We start from the raw sequence: 8,548 nt of genomic DNA on the forward strand, positions 1-8,548 counted from the left end.
ATTTTCACCTGTTTCAAGTAAATTTTCAATTGAAATAAGTAAGAAAATCTGCCAGTGGTATTTATCTTTTTATTACAAGCAAAAAAATCTTGTTCCACTGGCAGATTTTTCTACTAATTTCAAGTGAAAATCTACTTGAAACAGGTGAAAATTGTTGTTTTTCCAGTGATGAGTCTTGTTATAAGTGTAATGAGATTGTTTTACTAAAATGAGACATTTTAACTAGAATTAAGATTTTGAGTTTTTGCAGTGATCCATTTTACTTATCCTGTGAAGGACAGAGGCATATTGATAAGTTCAGAAAACTGTTTTTTATTGTTGTGTTTTGATGTATTTGATGTAAGCCCAGTGGATATTTAAAGCTTACAGAAGGCTGCATTTAACTGCTGCTATGTCATTCCTGCAGTATTTCTGCAGGTGTTTTGGTCAGTGCTATTATTTGTAATATCTTATATCATTTGTAATCAGCACAAATTATCTGCCCCCACATGATAAAATCCACCATCCCCCCTGATTTTATTTTTACAACTCAAGTACTGGCAATGACAGAGGTCAAACGTTTTCTGTAAGTCTTCACAAGGTTTTCACACACTGTTGCTGGTATTTTGGTCCGTCCCTCCATGCAGATCTCCTCTAGAGCAGTGATGTTTTGGGGCTGTCGCTGGGCAACACGGACTTTCAACTTCCTCCAAAGATTTTCTATGGGGTTGAGATCTGGAGACTGGCTAGGCCACTCCAGGACCTTGAAATGTTTCTGACGAAGCCACTCCTTCGTTGCCCAGGCGATGTGTTTGGGATCATTGTCATGCTGAAAGACCCAGCCACGTTTCATCTTCAATGCCCTTGCTGATTGAAGGAGGTTTTCACTCAAAAACTCACGATACATGGCCCCATTCATTCTTTCCCTTACACGGATGAGTCAACCTGGTCCCTTTGCAGAAAAACATCCCCAAAGCATGATGTTTCCACCCCCATGCTTCACAGTAGGTTTGGTGTTCTTCGGATGCAACTCCGCTTTCTTTCTCCTTCAAACACGACAAGTTGTGTTTCTACCAAAAAGTTCTAGTTTGGTTTCATCTGACCATATAACATTCTTCCAATCCTCTTCTGCATCATCCGAATGCTCTCTAGAAAACTTCAGACGGGCCTGGACATGTACTGGCTTCAGCAGGGGGAACGTCTGGCCCTGCAGGATCTGAGTCCCTGGCGGCGTAGTGTGTTACTGATGGTACTTACTTTGGTCCCAGCTCTCTGCAGGTCATTCACTAGGTCCCCGTGTGGTTCTGGGATTTTTACTCACCGTTCTTGTGATCATTTTTCCCCCACGGGGTGAGATCTTGCGTGGCGCCCCGGATCGAGGGAGATTATCAGTGGTCTTCTATGTCTTCCATTTTCTAATAATTGCTCCCACAGTTGATTTCTTCACACCAAGCTGCTTACCTATTGCAGATTAGTCTTCCCAGCCTGGTGCAGGTCTACAATTCTGTTTCTCCCGTCCTTTGACAGCTCTTTGGTCTTGGCCATATTGGAGTATGGGGTGCGACTGTTTGAGGTTGTGGACAGGTGTCTTTTATACTGATAACCAGTTAAAACAGGTGCCATTAATACAGGTAACGAGTGACAGAGGACAGAGGAGCCTCTTAAAGAAGAAGTTGCAGGTCTGTGAAAGCCAGAAATCTTGCTTGTTTGTAGGTGACCAAATACTTATTTTACCCAGGAGTTTACCAATTCATTCAGTAAAAATCCTACAAGGTGATTTCCTGGATTCTTTCTCCCCATTCTCTCTCTCATAGTTGAAGTGAACCTGAAAATTGATGAAAATTACAGGCCTCTCTTATCTTTTTAAGTGGTAGAACTTGCAATTGGTGGCTGACTACTTCTGAATACTTTTTTGCCCCACTGCATATATAATGTGTGTGTATATATATATATATATATATATATATATATATATATATATATGCGTATGTATATATATGTATGTATGCGTATGTATATATATGTGCACACACACATCACTGTAATATGGTACATACCATACTTTTTAAGTAGTGACATTTTAAAAATAGTTTTTTGATCATCTAAATTAGGGTTAATGCTTTTCTAGAAATACTGCAAAGAAATTGCGTTTGTCATAAAATTGTTAAAATACTATAAAATGACATTCTCTTGTTATATTGTGCATTCTCTACTGGCCTTGTAGTGGCAGAGCTTGAGTCCTGGGTTTCCGGTAATTACCAGACATTGACTGGTAAAAACTTCCGAAGTCCGGTATTTTTAAACCCGTCCGGTTAAAATGTCTGGTGAAAATATTTCTTCTAAGCACAATTTGAATTATATTAAAATAGGCAATTTCCACATGTCATTTTATTAATAAATAGAAAAAAATATAAATAAATGTTGAGTCTTTGGGTCATGTGTGAAGTGGGTCATGTGTCTAGATTTTTTGAAATAGATACTTTTCTTGTTTTATATGACTGAAACTATACAAGGTATCTTTTTATCAGACTTTAGTCATTTGCTTTAAATCTATAATAATGTTAATCTCTTTAGTATTTTTATTCGTCAGTAAAAATATAATCCATAACATTATAAATTTCACATGTTCAAGGCAGGAGTTAAGATACTCTTGTAGCTGTAATGAACCATCTACAAGGACGATGCAAATCACAAAAACAAATCACATAACAACTGTTGTCTTATGGATTTAGTTTATAACCCATTTCAGCCGTAAGGGTTGATTTGAAAGTGACGAAAACATTGAACAGCCTTGGGTTTTGCCTCTCCATTCAGTGAGAAAACCTGGTCTTTTTTTTTTTTTTGGGGGGGGGGGGGGGGGGGGGGGGGTATTAAAGTGCTTTATGAAACCTTTAAATTTTAAACTAAAACAATATAAAATAACCAAGGTGAGAGGTTTGGCACTGTTGTCTCACAGTGAGAAGGCTCACTAGTTTTAGTCCCACTAGGTGCATTTCCGTGTGGACTTTGCATGCGATCTTAACTTGCCCACAGGATAGATCCTTTGTTTGTCATATGCAAGAACGACGCAATGAAATGCATTGGATGAGTGTATCCGATCAACTCACTTCAATTAGTTGCACTAATCAAAACAAAAGAAATACAATAAAATTATATCAAATGTATGTACGTAACAGTAGCAAGAATCGGCCTGCCTGTACCCTCTTGAAGTCCAGTATCATATCTTTAGTTTTACTGATGTTCAGGGAGAGCTTGTCCTCCTGACACTAGCTGGCTCGTGTGTTCACCCCATCTCTGTAAGTGGTCTCGTTATTATTAGTGATGAGTCCCAAGATCATCAGCAAATTTAAAGATGGCATTTGGCATCTGAGTGGTGCTTGGCGGTACAGTCATGCATGAAAAGAGAGTACAGGAGTGGGCGGACACAGCCCTGCAGGGTTCTGATGTTGAGTATTAATGTGGAGGAGATGCTCTTGCTCATTCTCACTGCTTGTGGTCTATTGTTGGTCAGGAAGTCAAATAACCAGCTGCAGATGTAATTCTCCCAGCCCAGATTAGTGATCTTCGAGAACAGTCTTGAGGGAATTATGCTGTTGAATGTTGAGCTGTAATCGATGAAGAACATTCTTACAGTTGCTCAGCACACGCTTTCTGGGCTCGCCCTGGAATGCAGTCTGATCTGGATGTTTGCTGGACTGTGGAGTGAGTGGGTGTGTGTTTGTGTCTCTATATGTGGTCCTATGATGAACTGGTAAACTGTCCAGGGTGTACCCATTATGTGCAGATGGATAGCTGAATGGAAAATGACACAGTCATCAAGTGACATATCCATAGGCACTATTTCAAAATGGATTAAATGTTTGTGTGTTATGTTAAGGAAACCATTTCCCCGAGTATTACTTGTATGTCTGATGTTTACCCAGCAGAGGGCGCAATGACGCTTATTTCATGCGTTCTAGAGAAACGTCCTTTATTCTTAATATTTCATTCTTCATCGTTTTTAGGTTTGTAGTGGTTTTGGGGATCATTTCGACTACTGTAATACTGTAATATATGTAAATGTACACTATAATGTTGCCCATATTTAAACATCAACCTACTGTACCATCTTATCATGGTGACTGGAGAAACTAATTGCGATCATTAAGTGATTAGGAAGTAAACATAAAGTTTGTTCGTTTAAAGCTGTTTTGTTATAGCATACGCATTACTTACGGCAGTCGATCGTCTATAATTTATTCATGCATTCATTTTCAGTAGGTTGGATTATTGCAATGGCATCTTTACAGGCCTTAAAAAGAAATCAATCAGGCAGCTGCAGCTGATCCAGAACGCTGCTGTCAGAGTCCTTACAAACACCAGTCCTGGTGTTTGTAAGTGTAATGTGGTCCAGTTTCCAAACTGAACCACATTACACCTGTCATGAAATCACTACACTGGCTTCCGTGAGTTAGAGTTTAAAATCTTACTGCTGGTCTACAAAGCACTGAATGGTCTTGGACCAAAATCTATGCTTGATCTGTTAGTTCCTATGAAGCTCCCAGACCCCTGAGGTTCATCTGGATCTGGTTTGTTGTGTGTCCCAAGAACCAGAACCAAGCAAGGTGAGGCAGCGTTCAGTTATTCTGCTCCTCACCGGTGGAACAAACTTCCTGTAGACCTGAGGTCTGCTCACACTGTAGATCCTTTAAATCAGGCCTAAAAACATTACTGTTTACTGAAGCGTACTCTTAAATTAAATACTTACCTGCTGTACTCTACTGGCCTTACTTTTTAACAACTTGTGCTTTTTATTATATTACCTCTCTTTTATCATTTTATTTAATTGTATTTGTTATTTAGAATAGAATAGAATAGAATAGAATAGAATAGAATAGAAAGCCTTTATTGTCATTATAATGATATAATGATATTAGGCTGCAGCTTCATAAAAGTGCACACATATAAACAGTATTTAAAAAACAAAAGAAGAAACAGGATATATATATATATATATATATATATATATATATATATATATATATATATATATATATATATATATATATATATATATATATATATATATATATATATATATATAAACTGAAAATGAATGAATGAGAGAATATTGCACATGAATGGATGAAAGAATATTGCGCAGTAATGGATGAAAGAATATTGCGCAGTATTAGGCAGCTTATTGGTTCAGAAAGTTCACAGCTTTGGGAAAGAAGCTGTCCCTGAATCTGTTTCTATTTACTGTTTAATTGTGTCTTGCCGCTTTTAATGTTGATGTAAAGCACTTTGAATTACCTTGTGTTGAATTGTGCTATACAAATAAACTTGCCTTGCCTTGCCTTTAAGCAGGGCTAAAAACATTACTGTATACTGAAGTGTACTCTTAAATTAAATACTTACCTGCTGTACTCTACTGCCCTTACTTTTTAACAACTTGTGCTTTCTATTATTTTTCCTATTTTCTTATCATTTTATTTCATTGTATTTGTTATTTATGTTTTAAGTGTGTTGCTGCTTTTAATGTTGATGTAAAGCACTTTGAATTACCTTGTGTTGAATTGTGCTATGCAAATTATTATTATTATTATTATTTCTTTATTTGGTATGGACATCACAATTACATAGGACAAACCGAATGCACTGTTTGAGTGTTTTAGCATACATGCTAATTTGCAACACTTGTCCACAGGAGGCTTTTAAAAAAGTACAGACAATAAAATATACAATAAAATTAGAGGATGACATAAGATAGCAAAGACAACATAATTCAAGAGCAGAACCAGACCTGACCTATTCATGTAGGCACTGTGGTTTAGATTTGAGCCATAGTTTGAGTCCTCTGTTGAAAATATTGCCACGCGTTTCTAATTTTAAATTAGTGGGTAAAGAATTCCAGAGTTTTGCACCCTTCACAGAAAAGACAGACTCACCAAAAGAGGTCTTTGGGATACGACAATCACCATTGGTGGAGGCCCGTGTGGTTACTACCAGAACTCTGATGCCTAATAACTACTTCAGAGAACAGGGGTGAAACATGATTATGTAAACATTTAAAAACCAGTTTAGCGGCAAATTTCTTAACAGACGTAGCTACAACTGTTAGATTTCATCTATTAAACCAACATTTATCTTCCTAAATGATTTATTTCAGCCACCGGTAATTCTCAACAGAGCTGCAGGTTTCTCTCCCGGGACGATGGCGCAGGGCGATCACGTCTGTACTCCGGCAGCTGGAGCAGCCGGAGTCCGGCTGCTGCTGCTCCCCTGGGCCGGCGGCTCTTCTCATCTCCGAAAACATCGGGTCAAATTTCTTAACAGGCATTATTTGGATAAACTGAGCCCAGGTTGGGGATCTTAACGGTTACTTTTACGCCTGAAAAAATATTAAAACTTAATAAAGTGGCATATTAACAGCACTACAGCGGAAATTAAAACAGCTTTTGGCTCTCAGCTTCCTGATTAGGGTTAGGGATGAAAACGAGGGGTAGGGGGAGTATTGGGACAGGCCCCTGGGAAGATTTCAAGTGCCCTAAAATCTGTCCATTCTTTTTTAGGGGTAGTGAAGAAAAGAAGGGCGAGTAAAAGAAAGTAGGGCTAGTGAAGAAAAGTAGGGGGTGTATTGGGATTGGGCCTAAGACTACTAAAATTCACAAAGTTTTCAAAAGTGAAAAGGTTGTGTTTTCTTAAAATTTCACAGTGGTGCCATCTCATAGGTTTTTTCTGATCCTTAATTTTTATTGCCTGCTTGTATAATGATATTATAGGAATATACAAATAAACTTGCCTTGCCTATAAGCAGAGGTGTCAAAAGTATTCACATTCATTACTCAGGTAGAAGTATAGATATTAGAGTTTAAAAATACTCCTGTATAAGTTGAAGTATCAACTCAAGTTTTTTACTCAAGTAAAATTATAAAAGTACTGGCTTCAAAACTACTTAAAGTATAAAAGTAAAAGTAATATAAGGGGAAAAAAAACATTAAGGACAAAAGCCATTGAAAATGAATGCATATTAGTATAATGCAAATATATTAAAAGAACCATATGTGTGAAGGGTGCTATATAAATCCAAGTCATTATTATTATTATTATTACTATTGAGCATTGACATGTGTTTCAGGGAGCAGAAGATATGATGACTAGTTGCCAAGTATTGTAATGGTGCAAAAAGTCAAACTTCAGAGGCATGTTATCATTTATCCTAACCTTTATTGGAATGTACATCCAAGTTTAGTTGCAGGAATCTGAGGGAACGGATGTAAGAACAAAACTGGACAAGAACATCTGAAACAACCACAACCAAATTCACTCTATCCGGATGGAGCAATTTAACTGGATAGTTTTTTTTTAAAGGCCGAAATGAAATAGACTAACGAGGCTGTTTTTAAAATGTAAGGAGTAAAAAGAACAGATAATTGCGTGAAAATGTAAGGAGTAAAAGTAAAAAGTCGTCTGAAAATTAATTACTCCAGTGAAGTATAGATAACCAAAATTTTAACTTAAGTAAGGTAACGAAGTATTTGTACTTCGTTACTTCTGATTATACATAAAATTAGAAAAGATCAAATTCACACTGAGAGGTGAAGCTCCCCTTCTTAGTTTATTATGATAGTCTACAAGTATTGAATTGGGATGATCAATAATCTGAATTGGGTTTAGGAGCCCCCCCCCCCCCCTCTCTCTTTCCTCTCTTTCTCCCCTATCTGTCTATGTTCCCCATTATCCAGATAATTGCGTGAAAATGTAAGGAGTAAAAGTAAAAAGTCGTCTGAAAAATAATTACTCCAGTGAAGTATAGATAACCAAAATTTCTACTTAAGTAAGGTAATGAAGTATTTGTACTTCGTTACTTGACACCTCTGAATAACCAGTACTCGAGTTGTAAAAAATAATCAGGGGGGGATGGTGGATTTTATCATATGGGGACAGATAATTTGTGCTGATTACAAATAATACAATATATTACAAATAATAGCACTGACCAAGACACCTGCAGAAATACTGCAGGAATGACATAGCAGCAGTTAAATGCAGCCTTCTGTAAGCTTTAAATATCCACTGGGCTTACATCAAATACATCAAAACACAAAAATAAAAAACAGTTTTCTGAACTTATCAATATGACTCTGTCCTTCACAGGATAAGTAACATGGATCACTGCAAAAACTCAAAATCTTAACAAGAATATTTGTCTTAATTCTAGTTAAAATGTCTCATTTTAGTAAAGAAATCTCATTACACTTAAAACAAGACTCATCACTGGAAAAAACAACAATTTTCACCTGTAAGGAGTAAAAGTAAAAAGTCGTCTGAAAAATAATTACTCCAGTGAAGTATAGATAACCAAAATTTCTACTTAGGTAAGGTAACAAAGTATTTGTACTTCGTTACTTGACACCTCTGTAGGAATATACAAAATGCATGGCAAACAGAAACCAGTATCTTTGCAGAAACCACCGTTTCTTCTTCCTCCTCCTCCTCCTCCTCTTCTCCGGCGGACACGCCTCCTCCGGCGCGGGGGCGCGCCCGCCTGTGAGCGGCGGCGCGCCTGCTCCGCGGAGGCAGACAG

Source organism: Cololabis saira, chromosome 5 (assembly GCF_033807715.1).
Source record: "Cololabis saira isolate AMF1-May2022 chromosome 5, fColSai1.1, whole genome shotgun sequence".
Classification (NCBI taxonomy): domain Eukaryota; kingdom Metazoa; phylum Chordata; class Actinopteri; order Beloniformes; family Belonidae; genus Cololabis; species Cololabis saira.